General features: G+C 45.4%; 1 long non-coding RNA gene across 2 annotated transcripts; it reads right to left on the bottom strand.

Annotated features, from left to right (window-relative positions):
• Positions 1–6,109: 6,109 nt before the first annotated feature.
• Positions 6,110–8,346, bottom strand: LOC136485320 (uncharacterized). Of its 2 annotated transcripts, none has more exons than XR_010766415.1 (4): positions 8,030–8,346; positions 7,835–7,943; positions 6,853–7,443; positions 6,110–6,456 (listed from the first exon to the last, which is right to left on the bottom strand). It is a non-coding gene; the product is annotated as an uncharacterized lncRNA (long non-coding RNA). The 2 variants fall into 2 exon arrangements; XR_010766414.1 differs by having other exon boundaries at positions 7,803–7,943.
• Between the last annotated feature and the right edge of the window lie 10,137 nt (positions 8,347–18,483).

An 18,483-nucleotide genomic window follows, 5' to 3' on the forward strand; every position in this document is an offset into this window, starting at 1 on the left:
TGGACCGTCGTCCGGATCGCACGCTGGGGTGTCCCACCCCTCACAGTCGCCGTGAGCCGCCTTCGGAGTCGTTTTTATGTATTGAACTTGTGAACTTGGAATAGTGTGTACTTTTGAACGTGTGGTTTGTAATATATTGTGGATTTCAGACAAATTTGGTCGTTTGTGATATATAAATGTGGTTTGTGACATATTGGTGTTGATTTGTGGTTTGTGATATATATATATATATATGCTTTGTTGTTTACATGGAAAAGCAAAAAACAAAAAAAAAGAATTTTAGAGGTGGCTTCCCCGAGTGCCTGTGCTGTGGCACTCGGGAAAGAGGGATTTAAAAAAAAAACAAATTTCTTTGCCGAGTGCCTGAGCTGCGGCACTCGGCAAAGAGTATTTAAAAAAAAATTCAAAAATCTTTCCCGAGTGTTGCACTCGGGGAAGAAAATAAAAAAAAAACGGCGTCGGCCGTCGGCCAACGGCGTCAAGTCTTCCCCGAGTGCCAGCACGGCACTCGGCAAAGCCTTCCCCGAGTGCACGATTTTCGACACTCGGGGAAGGCGCCTTTCCCGTGGGAGGATTAGCCGGAGGCTCTTCCCCGAGTGTTGCACTCGGGGAAGGCTTCCCCGAGTGCAACTGGGCCTTCCCCGAGTGCAACTGGCACTCGGGGAAGCCAACAGTTCCTGTAGTGATGACCACCGCCACCACTTTCACCACTAGCTTCTTTGCATGTTCAGCATCAAAAGCATCCATAATCGACATTGTTGTATTCCTCTTCCGCCCTAGCATCACCACTGATTTAAACTTTGTATGAAGTCCCTTTCTCTCTGTGATGGATCAAACTTAATTAGTCCACCACCAGACCTCGCATGATGAAGGATGATTTTTGACTTATCCATATCTCCTCATATAAGCATGTTCTGTGTGCACTCTACAGGAACTGTAAATTTCATTTGATTTCTCAAAAATTGCATGCTTCTTGGCCACTTGAATTTATTAACTTCTATGTGGAAAGTTGGCTTCTACCTCAATACATTTTGCATATGCGATGTCCTGACCATAATTAAGAGCAGCTGATAACAATGGCCTAGCTTTGCAGGGGCGATCTCATTGTTTCTTGTACCTCTCGAATTCTACGGGAGCATGGTAACCACCACCTGCCCTCTGGAAATGTATTTGGAGATACAGTTCATTTGTTGTGGCCATCCAAATTCATCACTAGGATTTGGATTTTTTTAAACAAACACCAAAATCATTTTCGCTGGTCTTATTCAAGGTAACACATTGGCTTGGTTTTGGGCTCAGTTGCAGCACAATGGGGACCAAATGGAGGCTATGATGCACAGGTCGTCTACTAGAGTGGAGGGCACTACACTTCGCCACCTCAAATATTGGATGGACTTTTATTTTTTTTTGGATCAATTCTTAAGTTTGAAACTCTTGGGTGTGCAAGATCATTTTTGTTTTCAATTTATTGTGGACTGATGCCCCTTCCACTACTAAAAATATGATTTTGCGAGGCAAGGCCCTATGATTTTCTGAGGCGGGCACAAAGTCTAGGCGCCTCCTAAAATATGCAGCGACTTTTCGGAGGCGGACAGACCATTTTCTGACACACTAAAACACAACCGTTTCGGTAAATCCATTAACGGAGGCGGGCCTCTTTAAGAGGTCCGCCTATGAAAATAGAGACCATTTTTTGAGGTGGTCTTCTTCTGAGGCCCGCCTGGGAAAAAAGGCGAGGCCCAAGAGACCCAGAAGGCCCGATAACCATGTTTGCATATAAATACATACATTCTCTCCCAACGGGCCGGCTCCCTCTCCCTCTCCTCTCCCAACCGGCTCTCTCTCCCACCATCAACCAGCTCCTTCTCGCTCTGTACGGTAGATCCATGGCGGCGCGGATCTCCCTCTCCTAGCCTCGGCAAATCCATGGTGGCAGCACCCCCCAGCAGGTCGCACGCGTGGCGGCGCCCATGCACCCCCCGGCTGTGGCGCACGCACAGCGACGCTCGTGCAGCGGCTCCGGATGGCCCAGTTTCGGCGGTACCAAGACCCGGCGGTGGCTCCAGCAGGCCACAAATCTGGCGTCAACGGCTCCGGCGGGCCACAGATCGAATGGCAGCAGCTTCGAGGATCCCAGATCCATTGGTGGCGGCTCCGGCGGGTCATAAATCTGACAGCGGTGGCTTCAGGGGCCCCAGATTCGGAGGCGGATGCTTTGGCGGGCCCCAAATTCGGTGGCGGCGTCTCCAGCGGGCACCAGACCCACCGTCAGTTGCTCCCTTCTCCCTCCTTGCGAGCCGGCCAGATCCGGTGGAGCGCGATCGGATCTGGTGAGTGGCGGCAGTACACGTGCGGACCCGACAAGAGGCGGCGCGATATGGTGTATCTAGAAGGAAAGAGGGGTTTGATTAATAAGGACAGAGGAGATAGAGGAGCTGGGGATATAGAATACCTTATACTTTGGTATAAATTTTGAACCATCCATTCTTTATATTCTGGGATGAATGAAGTAGTTAGAGGCTTGGCTAAAAATTAGTTCACCTATTAGCTATGTGTTTGGATGGGGATAAAAAATTTATACATCCAGTGTGATTCTGTTACCGAATGTTGCCCTCGTGCTCTGGTGCCAAACTCAGTCCTCGCATCCATCCTTTCCAGCTACCACGGCTCAAGCCTGTGGCAGTTACACGATTGGGTGGTGTGAATACATGGCAGTTCGCAGAGTATGCGACGCTCTGGGTGCATGGGTCATGGGTGCTGGTGCTCGGATGCACTACCGGTCAATTGGTCAAACGAGCATGCGGATAGGACGCTGAGTTAGAAAAAAACAGCATGCAGACGGGACCTTTGGATCAAGGTGGCTTTTGAATAACAAACCTTTGGATCAAAAACGGATGTCTCCTTAGCAAATAGTTATTTAAATTGCTTAATGAAGACGGAACCTGGCAGACCTTTCTTAGAAATAAATATTCGAGCTCGAAATGTCTTACTCAGGTATAGGTTAACTTGGGAAGTCCATATATTGGCCAAAAGGAGTTGAATGGGTAGCCAAAAGTGTTGTTTTTGTGTTTGCCAAGAAAGAATTAAACACCTCTTTTTTGACTGCCAACACACTAAAATAATTTGGAACATTCTTCAGATCGCTACTGGTCTAACCCCACCAAGATCCATGTCTCACATGTTTCGAAGATAGCTAACAGGCCTTTTGATGGAAGAACATACAATAATTTTTGTGGGGCTTGAATAATTTTGTTGGGTAATCTGGTGCACGCATAATGATCTTGTTTTTAAGAAAAAACAATATACTTCTTTTATGCATGCTACGTTCAGGGAACATACTGACTGCGATTTTGCACTTCAGTCGTATGTACTATCCCGACAAGCTATGACAAACAAAGAAAAATATAAGTTGATATGAAAATTTAGTGATAGTTTAGGACCAGCAGCAATGTTCTCTTATTTCAAATGCTAAAGGTCATAAAAGTCACCAACTGGGTAACTCAGTACATATATAGTTCATACACGACCAGACAACAAGGTACTCACATTAAAATCAAGGACAAATGCAGCAGGTGGAGCTGCTGCGTGTCCATGGAGAGCAGAGGGAGATAGAGAGGAAGAGAGAGGATGTGGTGGGGCCGAAAAGCTTCTGAAGGGCGTCCTCGTTCTTATCCACTCGGCACTGGGGTGAGGCGGTGGCGGCGCGGCCGAGGAGCCGGCAGCGGCGCGTTATTCGCGTCGTTGCACGAGGTAGATGATGGAGCTGACGGGTGGGGCCCGTGTGTCGGTGAGTGAGGGAGAGGGGAGAGGGAGTGTGCGTGTGCTCGGCTGGGCTGGGCCAGTCCAGTGCGGGAGCAGGCGCGCTCGGGCTGCTGCCGAAGCTGGCCCGTTGCGGAAGAAGAGGAGGAGGGTGGCAGGCTGCGTCGTGGGCCAAGCGAAGGAGGGAAGAAGAATGAGCCCAGTAGCTCTTTTCAATTTTTGTATTCCTTATCTTTTTCTAGAAATTTCGGATGTTTTGAGATAAATTTGAGTCAAATTTAAATGTGGCTTTTCAAGGGGAGTGTACCACCATATGTTTAACAATCAAGGCAAGCAAACTGTCACTTCAAAGTATTGTCACTCGTGTCGTATTATTTTTAGGTGGATCAATTTGTGGTAAAATAATTCCTATGCAAGTCATATTTATTTGTTTTAGGGAAAGTTTTTAAAGTGATTTTCAAACTAAGGCAAAAATTCAGGGTGTTACAGCAATCCAGTGGCACGGGCCTTCTTCAGGTGCTCATCCACAACATCCATATGGTGGCATGCCCTGCTGCTCTGCGTGAGCTAACAATAGCTCAAGTACTGCAGATATGTTTCAGTCGAGCCCTTGCAATGCCAGAGTCGGGGCACCCTTGGAACTCGCTATGGCACTGCAGAGCTGTTTCAGAGAAGACGATGTGTTTGTTAGGCCTAGAACATCATCCTATTTTTGAGAAGGCATCCTACACTTCAGGGGCGTAAGGGGCTTTAGGCGAAAGCCATGCACGTATTATCGGTGCTATTGATGGCGACACCCTTGGGTGCCGCTTACCTCTTTAGTTGCGTCATTGTAGTTTTTCCACCCTTGAAGTTGCAGTGGACCTCTGGGTGTGAAAACCAAGCTTTGGTTCTCTAGGGCCGGTGGCCATAGCGTCATCAACGTCACATCCTACTTGTAGTCTTCACCGTGGAGGGTCATCTTGGACTTAACCACAAACTCTTCTACCGGGTCCTTTTACTTGCACAACCTATATGGGTGCACAAGATGCATGTTTGATGGGTGGTGTCTGCTGCTAGTGCCTTTGCTCTGACGTCCTCTAGATCATTGATTGCATCATCTCATCATATGCCGGGTTAACGAGACCATGGGCCATCTCTTGGATCTCCTCGTTCTCCAATCATCGCTCTTTCCTTCCCGGAGGCTTCTCCGTTTAGTGGTAGTGCACTACCACAGGCATTTTTTTTTCCGTGACGGACGGAAACGTCAGGAAAAGTACCAGAAACCATCAGGGATGACGTTCCGTGACGGTTACTGTCAGGGATGAGCCGTCAGGAGATAACTATCAGGGAAAGTCCATCTTTCCTGACGGAATACCGTCACGGAATTTACCCTGACGGTTTCTGCCGTCACGGAAAATTTCCCTGACGTTTTGACATCTGCCGTCAGGAATTCCTTCCCTGTCGGTGAAATACCGTCAGGGAAACCTCTTTCCTCCTCAGTACTACAACGTCAGGACAGGCCTCAGCCTCACTGTCTATCTACATTACCACCTAAATTATTATGCAAATTAATATCACATCAGCTCAAATAGCTATTCCACCACATGAAAGCAATAAATTTACATTCAGCAATGTCAAAACAATATGCAATCATCATTAAAATATTACATCATCCTTGGATCAAGCTACATGAAGGTACTGCTACCCAAGTCATACATGAAGCTACTGTCAAATAAAGTCATGACGAAAGTTAAGTTGCAATGCTTCATTTCTAACAGGTCAACATGAAGCTACTACCAAGATCCTAACAAGTCCTTGGCCAATACAAGGACATGAAGGTGCTGCTTCCTAATAGGTCCTAACAGGCCCTTTGCACAACAGAGTATGTAATTTACTACAAACTCATTCCAGGTTCAAGTTGTCTTCATGTTCCTTTGCTGCCACTGAGCAAACTAGAAGCATCACATCCAGTAGCCTACAAGGAATATAGTTAGTGAGTCCTGATGCAACTCAAATTGGAAGGGCAACATTTACTATGTTGGAGAAACCAAGATCGATTGAACTTCCAATTTCATATGGATGCAGATAGATTAAACAAGCAGCTTGTTGCCTAAGCATCAAGTTGGCGAGGAGATGATACAACTCGAAAGGGTCTGATTGTTTAAGTGGAAATCATACATGAAATCTACGATCAATTCAAATCTCAGTTGCCATACCGTGATCAGCTAAGCGAAACTCAAACTGAATGTGCTATCATGTTGGCCTCCAATTAACCGGTGATTTTGATGTGTGGTATGCAATATCAGCAAGAAAAATTGAATCTTATACAGAAAATTAGTCTATCATAATAATGCAAATACAAGGCTATTTCTCTTGGATGTTCAGGTGTGATTGCATACTGAAATAGGGGTTTCACCACAGACACACGACAAATGCACATCAGCTAAAAGTCAACTAAGGCAGAGCAGCAGCCACGTTTAGCATAAGAGTAGAACACTGAGGTATTTTATACAATTCAAATGTATTAAAACAATCACAGAGCTGTACTCTGTTAAGTTCCCAGCTAGATGAACACCACCAGAAGAAATCTAGCCCAAATGATTTATGTCATTATCTAAAATATCTAGCAAAATCCATTAATCCAGAAAAGAACATACCTAGGTGTGAAGCTTCATGAGGAATTCCAGATAGTCTAATGCCATGTAGCAGGGATAGCTGCAAAACAGAACAAATGGATGAACACTTAGCTTCTTATTATTCATAGGACAGAAACAAGTGCAAATTGTAAATATATGCAATCTCTAAGGAATACTACAGATATGGAACAATAAATGAATACTATACATAAAACAATTTCTAAGAACACAGAGATGACAAAAAAATGTTTTAGTGGCTAAATTCATGCACTTACGCATTATTAGTATAACAGCCTAACAGAGGAGTTGACCAGATGCAACTCATCTAACCACAGAGATTCATGAATATTTCTGATGGCCTCTAAACCGGGAATGAAATAGCTAGATTAACAGGCTAAAATTGGTGGCTGAAAGTTCCCCTTCAACTAATAAAAAAAACTGCAAGCATTAAATATTGCATACACAGAACTGTCACCTGGTTCTGAAAGGTTCTGATTAGCATTAAAGAGTCATCCAATGAGCACTGTTACATTAAGAAATGAAAGAAAACAACTATATTAAGACAATGCAGGTAGCAATGACAACTATATCAAGTGAAACAAAAAAAAATCAGACTGCAGTAAAATTGTTTACTGCAGTAAAACCAGGAGTACAATAACTAAAGCAGATCTGATTATTTTCTTCTATTCAAGAATAAACCGTAAGTTCAAAGAACAAAGCAACCTGACACTATATTGGGGTTCATTCATGCTGCACAAAAGCTTAGATACTAGTTTCAATATTCACACCTCAATAGGCATTCACCAAAATATTTGTTCAAACAATGTTCACTGTCTAATCTCTAAATTCATTGTTTTGGCACTCAGATCCAAATATGCTTTTCAAAGAAGCCAAATTAAGACTAGGAAATCATTCAGTACATCATTTGTTTAGCTTGCATCCAAAACTGAAAGTAAGTAGTAAATAGTCAACTATAGTTATGTTATAGTGGGGGCAGCAAACTTGCCTGTGCTGGGACGGACCACATAGAGAACTTGCCGGCCAATGGCGCCTCAAAGCCATGCATCTGCAGAAACAATTGTAAAGAGAGTGCCTTAATTCAAAGACTGGCATACAACATGGTCATATTCTCAACTGCTCCTATCTTTTTTCCCAGACAATGCACATACATAGTTCCAAACAATTAAAGAATCACATACACACAATTATTTTTCTAGATTAATGTTAACCTGATATCTAGCACAGCATTGCAAACATGATTTATCTGAATTGCATAATGTCTGGCTTATCTAAATTTACACACAAATACATATGTAGCCATTCGTAAATCCTAATCACGACGAAGCACATCCTTCCAAGATATGAATATCTATAGTACCACTAGAGATTTGAACAATAGATTATGTGAGAATCACAGAAACCTGCCTATGCTGTAGCGCCATTGCACTAGAGCTCACCCGGGGGGTTGGGTTGCTGGGGATTGCAGCCTCGCCGGTCACTCTTCGTGGAGGAGTCCTGTCGCTGTGGCCACCACACCCGGTTCCCAGCGACGAAGTAACAAGTCCTCTGCTAATTGAAGGAGAGGAGACAGAGTAGATATGAGAGGAAGAAGTTGGCAGAGAGAGAGAGAGAGAGAGAGATTGATTTCTCACCATGGCTGCTGCACCACCGATGGCTGGAGCACCGTTGCTGCGCCTTCGCCTTCGTCCCGGCACCACGACCGCTCATATCTAGCGAGCGGGGTCGGCGGTGGCTGCTACGCGTGGGTCGGGACTCGGGAGGACGCAGCGGTGGCAGCTGCACGCGGGTTGGGAGGACGCGGCGGCGGCGGATGCAGGTGGGGGTGAGGTGGCGGCGGCGGCGGATGCGCCCGCTTGGGCGGGTCGCTGCCCTTATCCGAGTGCGCGGGCGGCGAGGAGACGACTGGTTGGGGGGCGGCGTGAGAGGATAAGGATGGGAAATTTTTTACCCTCGCACGCCATTGCGCGCTCTTTTTTCACGCTGCTGACTCTGATTTGTGGGTCGCGGCCAGTGATTGGAGCGCGCGCTCGGCTGGCTTTCAGGGCAAGCTCGCGTCCCCGTCGGTATCAGAAACTTTCCCCTCGGTACAGCAGTGCTTGGTGGTGCATTGTTTGGCGAGCAACAACCTGCGTGCATCTCAAAAGCTTATACCTTGACCCTGTAAGCGTGGTGGTTCATCCTTGGGATGCTGCTTTGCGTGTGCTTCTCCTTGTATGTGTTGTTGGCGTTGGTGCTTGTGTTCTTTTTTTATCTTCTTGCTTTTATCTCTAAGTACACTAAAAATTATTTAGGTGGAGACTATCACCCCCTGGTGACTTGAGAAAATAAATCTCTTGTTCTTTGTTACTTTGAACCAGAACTTACGTGGCATTACGCTGCAGGTTGTTTAATAAAATATATCACCGCCAGTGTTACTATTATTCCCAATGTTTGATACAAACCTAGAGTGAACCACTCTCCAAACCAAAAAAAAAAAATATTAATACTTCTAATTTTATGTTTGTGTAATTGTGTCCCCTTCCACCCGTTTACATGTCTCTATGTGCACGACTCCAGTTGAACAGGCAGCACGGTTACTTGGTTATGCTTAACTGCACAACTGCCCATCACAACCGTCGTCTGTGTATTGAGTGGCAGGCGGCAGAGCTGGCATGACTGAGCAGCAGCCAGCACGTGCTTGCAATGGTGGCCTGCTGGATCAACTACTTCATTGAGCAGCAGCTGCTGGGAGCATGGAAGCTCGGATTCAAGCGGGCAGCGCACTGGCTCTTCGCGTGAAATTGTCAGCAGGATCTCGATCGGCTCTTGGCAGGCTGCACAGCGGCCGTGGCAGCTGACACTTTGGTGACATTGGTATGGTTTCTCGGTGGTACAAGTTTTGCCAATTTCATGATGCAGCCCAATCCTACAATCATCCGAAGGCTATATACCTCAGCAAACTTGTTTTCAGAAAGTTAGTGTCTAGGGGACCAAGGAACGGAGTGCACCCGCGTACATTTGTTGCTCAGGCAGTATTTTATTTCAAAAATAGGCTTTTCATAATTATTTATATCATAAATGTTCTTTTCATTGTTTGCTTCAGTATTAATTTTTACAATGCATTCATATCCATAAAAATAAATGCCTTCATGCAAATGGTTATTTAAGGTACTCAATGAAGAGGCACATGGCAGACCTTGCTTAGAGATACATATCTAAGTACAAAATGTTTAACACGGGCTGAAATTTAACATAATGAGTCGCATTTCTGTAATGTACTTTTAAAGGTCAGGGAAGATTTTTGACGATGTGGAAATCTCAAAATAAGATATGGTTCACAAAACAGATTTTGTGAGAACAAATGGGTAGGTTCTAAGCCCCTAAAGCAGCAATTTTGTAGCATGTATACACTACTATAGAAAGTTTGATCACTGCCGGGACTTTGACCACCAGTTCTGTGACAACCGGCTGTGATGCATTTCACCGCCCACTATTACAGTATACATTATGGGAGACGCAGTCAATAAAGATTTTGGGAGGCTGGCAATCTGACCGCCTCCATACCAACGTCTATGTTAATCATGATAACACAGTCGGTGCACGGTGGCCGCCTGGGTTAATCAATTTAAAAAATAAATAAAAAAGCACCAAGACCTATGCGGAACCCATTCAAAGCCCGCCTTCGAGCCCAATGTCTAGATCATCGTGCCTTGGATCTAGGCCTCACCATCGCGCAGGGTCCACTCCGCTCCTAGTCCAGCGCCGCCGCGTCCGCTTCGCTCCGTGCCGCCACTCGCTAGCACCATGCAAGGCTGCATGCTGCACGCCCATGCCACCGAGCATTGGGGCCGCACAGACTAGTGCCACGACGTCCGCTTTGCCACACGCTGCCGCCCCGCTGATCACCGGCCGCATGCGTCCGTGCCGCCACACAAGGCCTGCGTCGTCGCGCGCCACTGCTGGAGGGAAGAGGAAGGTAGACATCCGTGGACGGAAGAGGAAGTGGGTGTCGGCTGCTAGAGGGAGAGTGAGGCTAAGAAACCCTAGGCCCTGCTTATATAAGTGACCCTGTAATGGGTTGGTTTGGGCTTTTTTATAGGTCCGCCTCCGGAAATGGTCTCCATTTTCGAAAGGGGACCTCTTAAGGGGCCCACCACTATTAATAGATTTTTAAAGGCAGGCTTTTTGTGGCTGCCTCCATAAATACATTTTGAGAGATGGACAATCTGTGACCGCCTCCGCAAATGAAATGACTGCCTCCATAAATATATTTTGAGAGATGGGAAATTTGTGACGGCCTCCATAAATAAAACGACTGACTCCAAAAATCCTAAGGTATTTTTGAAGACAAATGAATTTTGCGACGGCCTTCATTAATGATTGGGTAGTGTCTTGCAAAATCATGTATGTATTAGTGTCCGATTCATAGGCAAAGGGAGGTCAAAATAGTGAGTCACAGGAGTGATGAATGTTTACACTTGCTGGTTTGACATATGATCCAGTGACAAAGACAGTGCCAATCTTCTCTGCCATATCATACATCAAACCGGCGGCAAAAACGTTTAGCACTGCCGGTTAGTCACCCAATGCTTGAAGCACTAACAAACTAGCGATAATAAGAAGTTTCAACGCTTGTTTGAAGGTATGTCACAGTGCACGTCAGAACTAGCGGTGAAAATTGCTGTCACCGATGGCTCAGAGTATGAACTGGTGGTGAAAACTGCAACGGTTCCAACCGCCGCACCATCCTTTGCGCCAGCAGTGATAACAGTTTTAACCGCCGGTTTGTTCAGACTGAATTCCACTTGCTATGATCTGGTGGTAACAATAGATATCACCGCCGGTTGCTCGTTTAATCCGGCGGTGGGAAACGGCTGGAACAAACCCCCTTTTGATCTCCTCTTGTTCATTACTCCCTCAACTTGTCTCTGTACATTATTGTAAAATTTGGTGACATGTAGTCTGACATATGGTATGGTGGTCCTTTTTACTTGGGGAATTTGTACCATTCATCTGTGTGGATTGAATCTGGGCCGTTTGTCCAGACTGAACCCTAAGGCTGTCCGCCTGAAGCCTGCCCAAGCGCCAGCGGTGGCCTCGATGCCTCCCACCAGGATGCCTTAAGCCTGCACCCGCACCACCATAAGCCTCTTTGCCTCCCTTAGTCCACATCTTCGGCCACCACCTTTCTCTGACGCCAAAGTTGCCGCCCTTACAGTCATTCACGTGAAAGGAGCAGCCCTCATTGTGTCCGGTCACCCCATTCTCTGGTAAGAATTATTTGCAATGTAGTTTTTTTAGCTTCAATCAGATTTTATCTATTTTTTGCAATGTTCATTGTTCAGGGCTTGGATTCATGGCATTGTTGCCCTAGTTTTTAAACTAGATCTCTTTCAAAGTTTCAGTTGAGAATTCATATGAACTACACCACACATTGGCTAACTTATATAAGAAAATTGGTATTTGTGTCAAATTCATATGTAATTCAATTGAAATTCATCAAACTTAATGCATTGTTCCTTATCGAGGGCTTTGATTCATGGCATTGCTGTTCCTTATCGAGGGCTTTGATTCATGGCATTGCTTTTGAAAATGAATTTGAAAATGGCTTTGAAATAAAAGAAAAGAAAATTTGAAAATAAAAGAATTTAAAAAGTTGTAAAATTTATCTTTGGAAAACTTACCAAAATTGCTCATTTTTATTTGAATTGAAAAGTGTATTTTAAACCATATTCAAATTCGATTTGGTTTATATTTGAAATTGGTTTTGAAATAGGAAAGTGGAAAACGCTCTCTCTCTCTCTCTCTCTCTCTCTTTGGGCCCCAAGGCCCAGGCCTGCTCCCTCACTCTCGGCCTACTTTTTCTCTCCTTCCCCGCACGGCCCGCTTCCCTCTCTCCGCATTAGGCCGGCCCAGCTCCGTCTCTCCCGCGGCCCAGCAGCAAGTCAGCACAGCCCCGCTTTCCTTTCCACTGCAGCCCAACAAGACCGCTGGCCCACTCCCTCTCGGCCCAGCATTGCCCACCGCTTCCCTCTCCTCTCTCTCTGCTAGGCCAGGCCCACGCGTCATCACCTTCTTCCCGAGCCAGCTTCATCTAGCTCCGCGCGTATCCGCGCCGGAGTCCGCCGCGAGACTTCACTCTGTCCCCGTCTCGGTCCTTGCCATGTTTCCCAATCCACCCGCCCCCTTAAATATCGAGCAGCGTCGTACCCCGCCGCCTCCATCCTAAGCCTCGGAGCTATTCACCACCTTCATGCGAGTTGCTGCAGCCCTAGCTGCATCTTGTTGTCGACACGCGTCCGTACCGTTGCATCCTGCGCTGCCTCCGTCCTCTTCACGCCGCTGAAAAGTGCCAAGGAGAGATCACCATCATCTCCTCGCTTGTCTGGTGTTTTTGCTTCGTGCTATCGTGAACCGTAGGTCATTTTCCAAGAACGCCGATGAGCTCGGTCGCCGCCGGCCATGTCCACCGCCGTCTCCTCTTCCTGTTCTGGCGCCGACCATGCTTTCTCTCTCACCGATTTGTTTCCGGCCGTCCAAATCCAGATCAACGGCCCAGATTAGAAGATACTCTTTCGGCTGGCATTTTGCTAAAGAGCCCTTGCAGTTTCGTGTAATCAACCCGCCGTCCCGAGTAGTTCAAAAGTAATTAAAAATATGCCCCTAGTTTTTATGTTTTGACCCCTGTGTTTTCTCAAAAAATGAGCCCCGGTCCACAGGATTGTTTTAATTTCGGTTTTTAATTATTTTTAATATAAAATTGATTTCAAAATATTTACAAAATTGCCACTGTCTTCATTAGGCCATATCTTCACCGTTTTAACTCTGATTTGACCTGTTTAAGTTGTGTTGGATTCGTAACGACGTAATCTACGTATTAGTGGTATTGTTTAACATGTTTGAAGCTTTTGAATACAATAGTAATTTGATTAATCTATATTAGTTTTTCAATTAAAAGCAATTATGGATTTTCACCGTAGTCTTTTGTAAATAAAATAAGATTAATCTTATGTTGGTTTTCTAATACAAATATAATTTGACTTAATTCAATTTAGATATTTTTCTGAAGTATCTTATATATGTTTTATAATTAAACTAAATGAAGCCTATAGTTTTTTTAAAGCAAATCTATCGGTAGTTGTACCTTGTTCACCGTAGCTCCGATTAGCGTGCCTCTCGCGACTGTGTGTTCGTAGCAACGCGAAGATTAGCTTTCAAACCTTTTTACTTGCTATTTCTTATGTTTGGTGTACTGCTCTAATTTAGATCTATTGTTTGCTTCATGTATGATTGCATGGATGCTTGTGTGGTGTTCTATGATCATGTCCAGTCGGTGAGCTTTACATGTTGATCAAGAAGCAGATCTATGAAGGTTTGGAGTAGAAGAAGGATCCAAGTTTAAGGCAAGTATAGCATGGGATCTTCCTTGTTGTCCTATATACCTTTAAATATTTAATTCATACTGCATGTGTCTACCTTGACTGCCACTAAGGATTTTCTAGTGCTTTGTTACCTTGTGCCTTGATACCTATGGGGTATTGCATTGGGTAGTATGATGCTAGTGCTCAATTGGAACCATGATCTTGTAACTTGACTAATGGTATATGCAATAAACACTAAAAGATGCTTTTTAGCAACATGGAACAAGGGGGCTAGAGCATCGGGCTATTTTATGGTGCTCTAGATTCCTCTCTCTAAGGACTTATCTATAAGCGAACATCCGGGACTTACAGTACAACTGTGAGGGCTACATGGCTCTGGCTTTAGCTCAGTATGAGCACCTTTTCTAGCTTGTTAGAGGTTACCCTTATTGGCGTAAGAATGGCTTACCGAATCGGGTATAGGACAACCTCTACTCTTATGTGTATAGCCATGATGGAATTATGCCATTCGATAGAGGCTTCATAGTGAACCCTGCCGACCTTCCTTGGTAGTGGGTCAAGAGGCTATCACCTCAGGCGAAAGTGTAAATCACGACTCACAGTAAAAGTGTGCAACCTCTGCAGAGTGTAAAACTGGTATATCAGCCATGCTCACGGTCACGAGCGGCCTTGGACCCTTATAGAATAGATGATGAACACTGATGATACGGATGATAAAGATGCTCATTAATGGTTAATTGTTTATGCTATTCATTATTCATGTTTACCTGATCATGTGTTTACATGGGCTTGTGATAAACTTGTTGCCACCCAATTGCTAAAAGACGACTCATTAAAGGCTGATCGCAGTTAAACCAATGTCAGCCTTTTGAGCCTCATGAACCCCATGTTATATTTGTTGAGTACGACATATACTTACGCTTGCTTTATTTTTCAATTATTTGGATAAAAATCCCGGATGAGTACCAGATTGCTAGAGTTTGGATGAATTAGGCTTGTGATCAATCAGTCAGTTGTCCCTGTGGAATTGGAGTCTTCACCCGAAGATCGGAGTTGTCTTTCCGTTGTTTGCTGTCTAAGGTTATACCTTTTATACTAAGTACGTTATATATTGAGCATTTGTCTTTTGATATTACCCTTATTTGTAGCTATATGTGAGATTTGACTTGCTGTGCTCACATATGGTGTGTATCTGGTTTTGTTCTTAAAACCAAGTGCTATAGAGAGGCATGTAATCCTTAGTTCCGGCTCGTTTCCTTTCTGTTACAGATAGCGTTGAGCTCGGCTTGGAAAGTTATCCACCCAGGCGTGTCCTTGTATCACGTCTATGATTCCTACTGATCTAGCGTGTGGTATGGCACACGTTTACAGGGTCATGCATAGCGCCATGCTGCATGGCGGATGGCGAGAATAGCTCGGCTGATTCTTTCCTTTCTTTCACATTCCAGTATTAGCGCCGAGAAAAATTGTCATGGTTTGCACAGCACCAAAATTCCAATGTCTTGTTTTCTGTTCCCATGAGTTCTTGAGAGCATGTGGTCAGGGAGCTCTCGCCGGAGTTCCTGATCCTCGCCGGAGAAGAATTCCGGCTAACAATTCCACCATGTATCCTTGCTTCGTCTATCCTCACTCATGTCGATTACAGGCTTGTTCTTCTTTGGACAACCAAATACACTCATAGATACATTGGTCAGGCAAGAAGCACTCAGCTAAATCACCCAATGCATCCCATGTCTAAAACCCAACACAATGGTAACAGACCTGGTTGAAAACAAGGGGTCTCACCAGGTTTGTTGGCAAGGAAGTCGAAAATGACATTGTGAGGAAAACCTAGAAGAGCGAGAGCACAGTAGATCTCTCTAGTTGCACATACTGGTAGTGACTATGTATAAGGTAATCTCTCTCACATGCTAGATCGATATTGCTGGCCTGGGTTATTATTTTTTTAAGTGTTAATATGTTATATTAAGATTGGTGCCAGTACTACTTAAATTTTGAGGTGTTCATTCAGTGATTCATGGTTGTAAAGGGCCCACACCCCTTTATAATGTGGGGCAGAGTATTTCTTTGTGCATTCCCTAATATATACAATGTCTTTGACTGCAGATTTTATAAACTTACTAATCATATTTTACTACTATCATATCATACTACTATCATTTCAGTTTTTTTTCTGTGGCTGCAGATTTCATATAAAACTTAATATATCATATTCTTCAATTGTTTTAAAGTTGTGCCCCGACAGACTGCTTTGTTATCTTTACACCACAAAAACAGTTACTGATGAGTTATTACACCACTGTCTATATCACTGCTTTGTTTCCAATACCAGTAGTGATGAGGTAGGTATGGTTCGATGTCACTAGCTAGAAGATTTTTGAAGGAATCGACAGCTGTCAGGTTAAATGACGACCTATTGGTGATACTATTATTGCCGGTGTTTGATAAAACCCAAGAGTGAACCGCTCTCTGGATCTTAAATTTTTATAACTGCTTTTGTTTTGTATCTGATCTGGCCTTATTCTTCCACATTTCCGTTTATTAGTTCCTCAATTAACCAGATGATAGAAAAAGCTGGCGCGGCCATCTGGAACGAGCGGTGACGAGAGTCAAACATAGGAGTATGCCAAGTCCCTGGGAGAAAGACTCCCGAAAGACTCTCGACCTACCACTCCAGGATCGCTTGGGGGCTACCCACCATGTACGCTCGCGCATACTCTCTAGCTGAGGATCAGGAAAAGCCTGAGCACGCTAGGGGGCTCGCTAGAACCCCGGCCTCCTGACCGACGGCAGCCCCAGCTGGATTCCCGACTCGACCACAGCCCGAGCCAATGCCCGGGTAGAATTCCAATGCCCCGAGCATCATCAACCAGCCTGCCGAGCGTCCAAGGCTCGGAGGCCCCCAAACGCCACCCCGACTAACGGGCACATAGCACTGTCATCCACTCCTCCGACAGAGTCACACAGGCTGCATGACACAAGAAGATAAATCCCTCCACAGGCTCTAGGGGCGTGGGCGCTCCCGAGCCCACTCGCCAGCCTGCCAAGCCAGGTGCCTTCACCACCAAGGGAGCCTCGAGAAGTCTCAACCGGTGGAGGCCGGTCTAAGCAGACAGCCCCTGATGGTCAGAGCGTCAGGCCCAGAAGAGCCAGGCGGCGCTCGAGGTACCCCCGACTCCGCCGACTCCAGTGCATGTAGACCATAGACTGAAACCCCGATCCACCTTGTACCGGACCTTCCTCGGAATATAAGGGGGAGGTTGGCGCCTTGAGAGGGAGGAGGTCGAACTCAAAGGACAGACCACAACATTCCGAGCTCTGCCCCGAGAGCAGAGCAAGCCAAGTGGAACGACCGAGTGTTTCTCCCCCGAGCAACCCAGCAAGAGAGAAGAGCATTCTTCTTCCTCGCCGGGGAAGAAACCTCACCGCCAACGAGCCTTACGATAGCACCGAGAAATCCTCTGCCAAAACTCTTTCTCTATCGTTGTAATCGCCCGATTGGGGTGCTCTCAAATACAAAGAACAACCACTGTTGGACGTAGGGTTCCGATAGCCTGAACCAGGATACATCGCCGTGTCTTCTCTTGTGTTCTCGAGTACACCCGAGCCACCGGAGACCCACACTCAGTGACAACCAATGAACAACGATGCTTGTCGCGGCAACTACCCCGCGATAGCTGGAGCACTAGGTAGGGGAGCGCGTCAAGTGTGATCTTGGCTCTACGGTGGCAGGAGCCATCCGTCTCATCGCTGCAGCAGGTGGCGCCACCACAGATGGCGGTGTCCGCCTCCGTGGCGGCCAGGTCCTCAACTTTGGGAGCCTGGCCTACGTCGCCGACTGCTACGGCAAACTTCACCCATTAAAGGAGCGCGAGTTGGTGGAGAACGAGTCCCTGGTATTGTCTCCTCCATCGGGCCACTTGGCAGCAGATCTCGAGGTCGTCACCTGGATAATTCGACTCGGTTTGGGCCAGAACCCAACCATGTCAGACCGCCGCCGGATGTTCTAGATGCTAGCGAACGTCCACTACCAAATCGCTACCAGGGAGGTGTTGCCATTGATAGAACTCAATTGGTACTTTATCAGGTCTATCTGTCTTATTCTTCTCCATTTGCCAAAGAGTTTCTTTAATTTCATTTTCAGAAAAGGGTCTACATAAAAGAGCATTCTCATCTACATTATCCCAAATTTCTGGATCCATTTGAATCTCATATTCGATGGGTGGCCCAAAAAACTCAGAATAGTACACAGAAGCATGTTCTAATAACTTTTCGTCTCCCTCAATTAACTGACGATGCGCATTTATGAAAGTATGATGTATTGTCATCCCCTTTAAGAAGCCATATCTCACGACTTCTTTCATACCAGTATACCTCTTCTTTTTCTAGACTTTTAAATTTTCACAAATTAGCCATGATTTTCTTTCAATTTGGTCACCAATCAAACCACTTTCTTCTTCAATAACTTCTAGTTCAGTTAATTCACTTTGGTTCTCTTTTCTTTTTTCCCGCAATTCACCCTGCAAACTGAAATCCCATCCTTTGAAAAATTGCTTAAACAACATTAGCTTGTGTTGTATCCTGTCAAGACTCAAGAGCAGATTTTGCTCTACCTGGTTTACTCCAATCCACTAAAGTTAAAAACTCAGGAGTTTTTATCCATTTCAGGTCAAATTTATACTGACTGTAAGGTAAACTGTCCCTTCTTCCAGTAGAAACAAATA

The sequence above is a fragment of the Miscanthus floridulus genome, chromosome 10, assembly GCF_019320115.1.
Source record: "Miscanthus floridulus cultivar M001 chromosome 10, ASM1932011v1, whole genome shotgun sequence".
Classification (NCBI taxonomy): Eukaryota; Viridiplantae; Streptophyta; class Magnoliopsida; order Poales; family Poaceae; genus Miscanthus; species Miscanthus floridulus.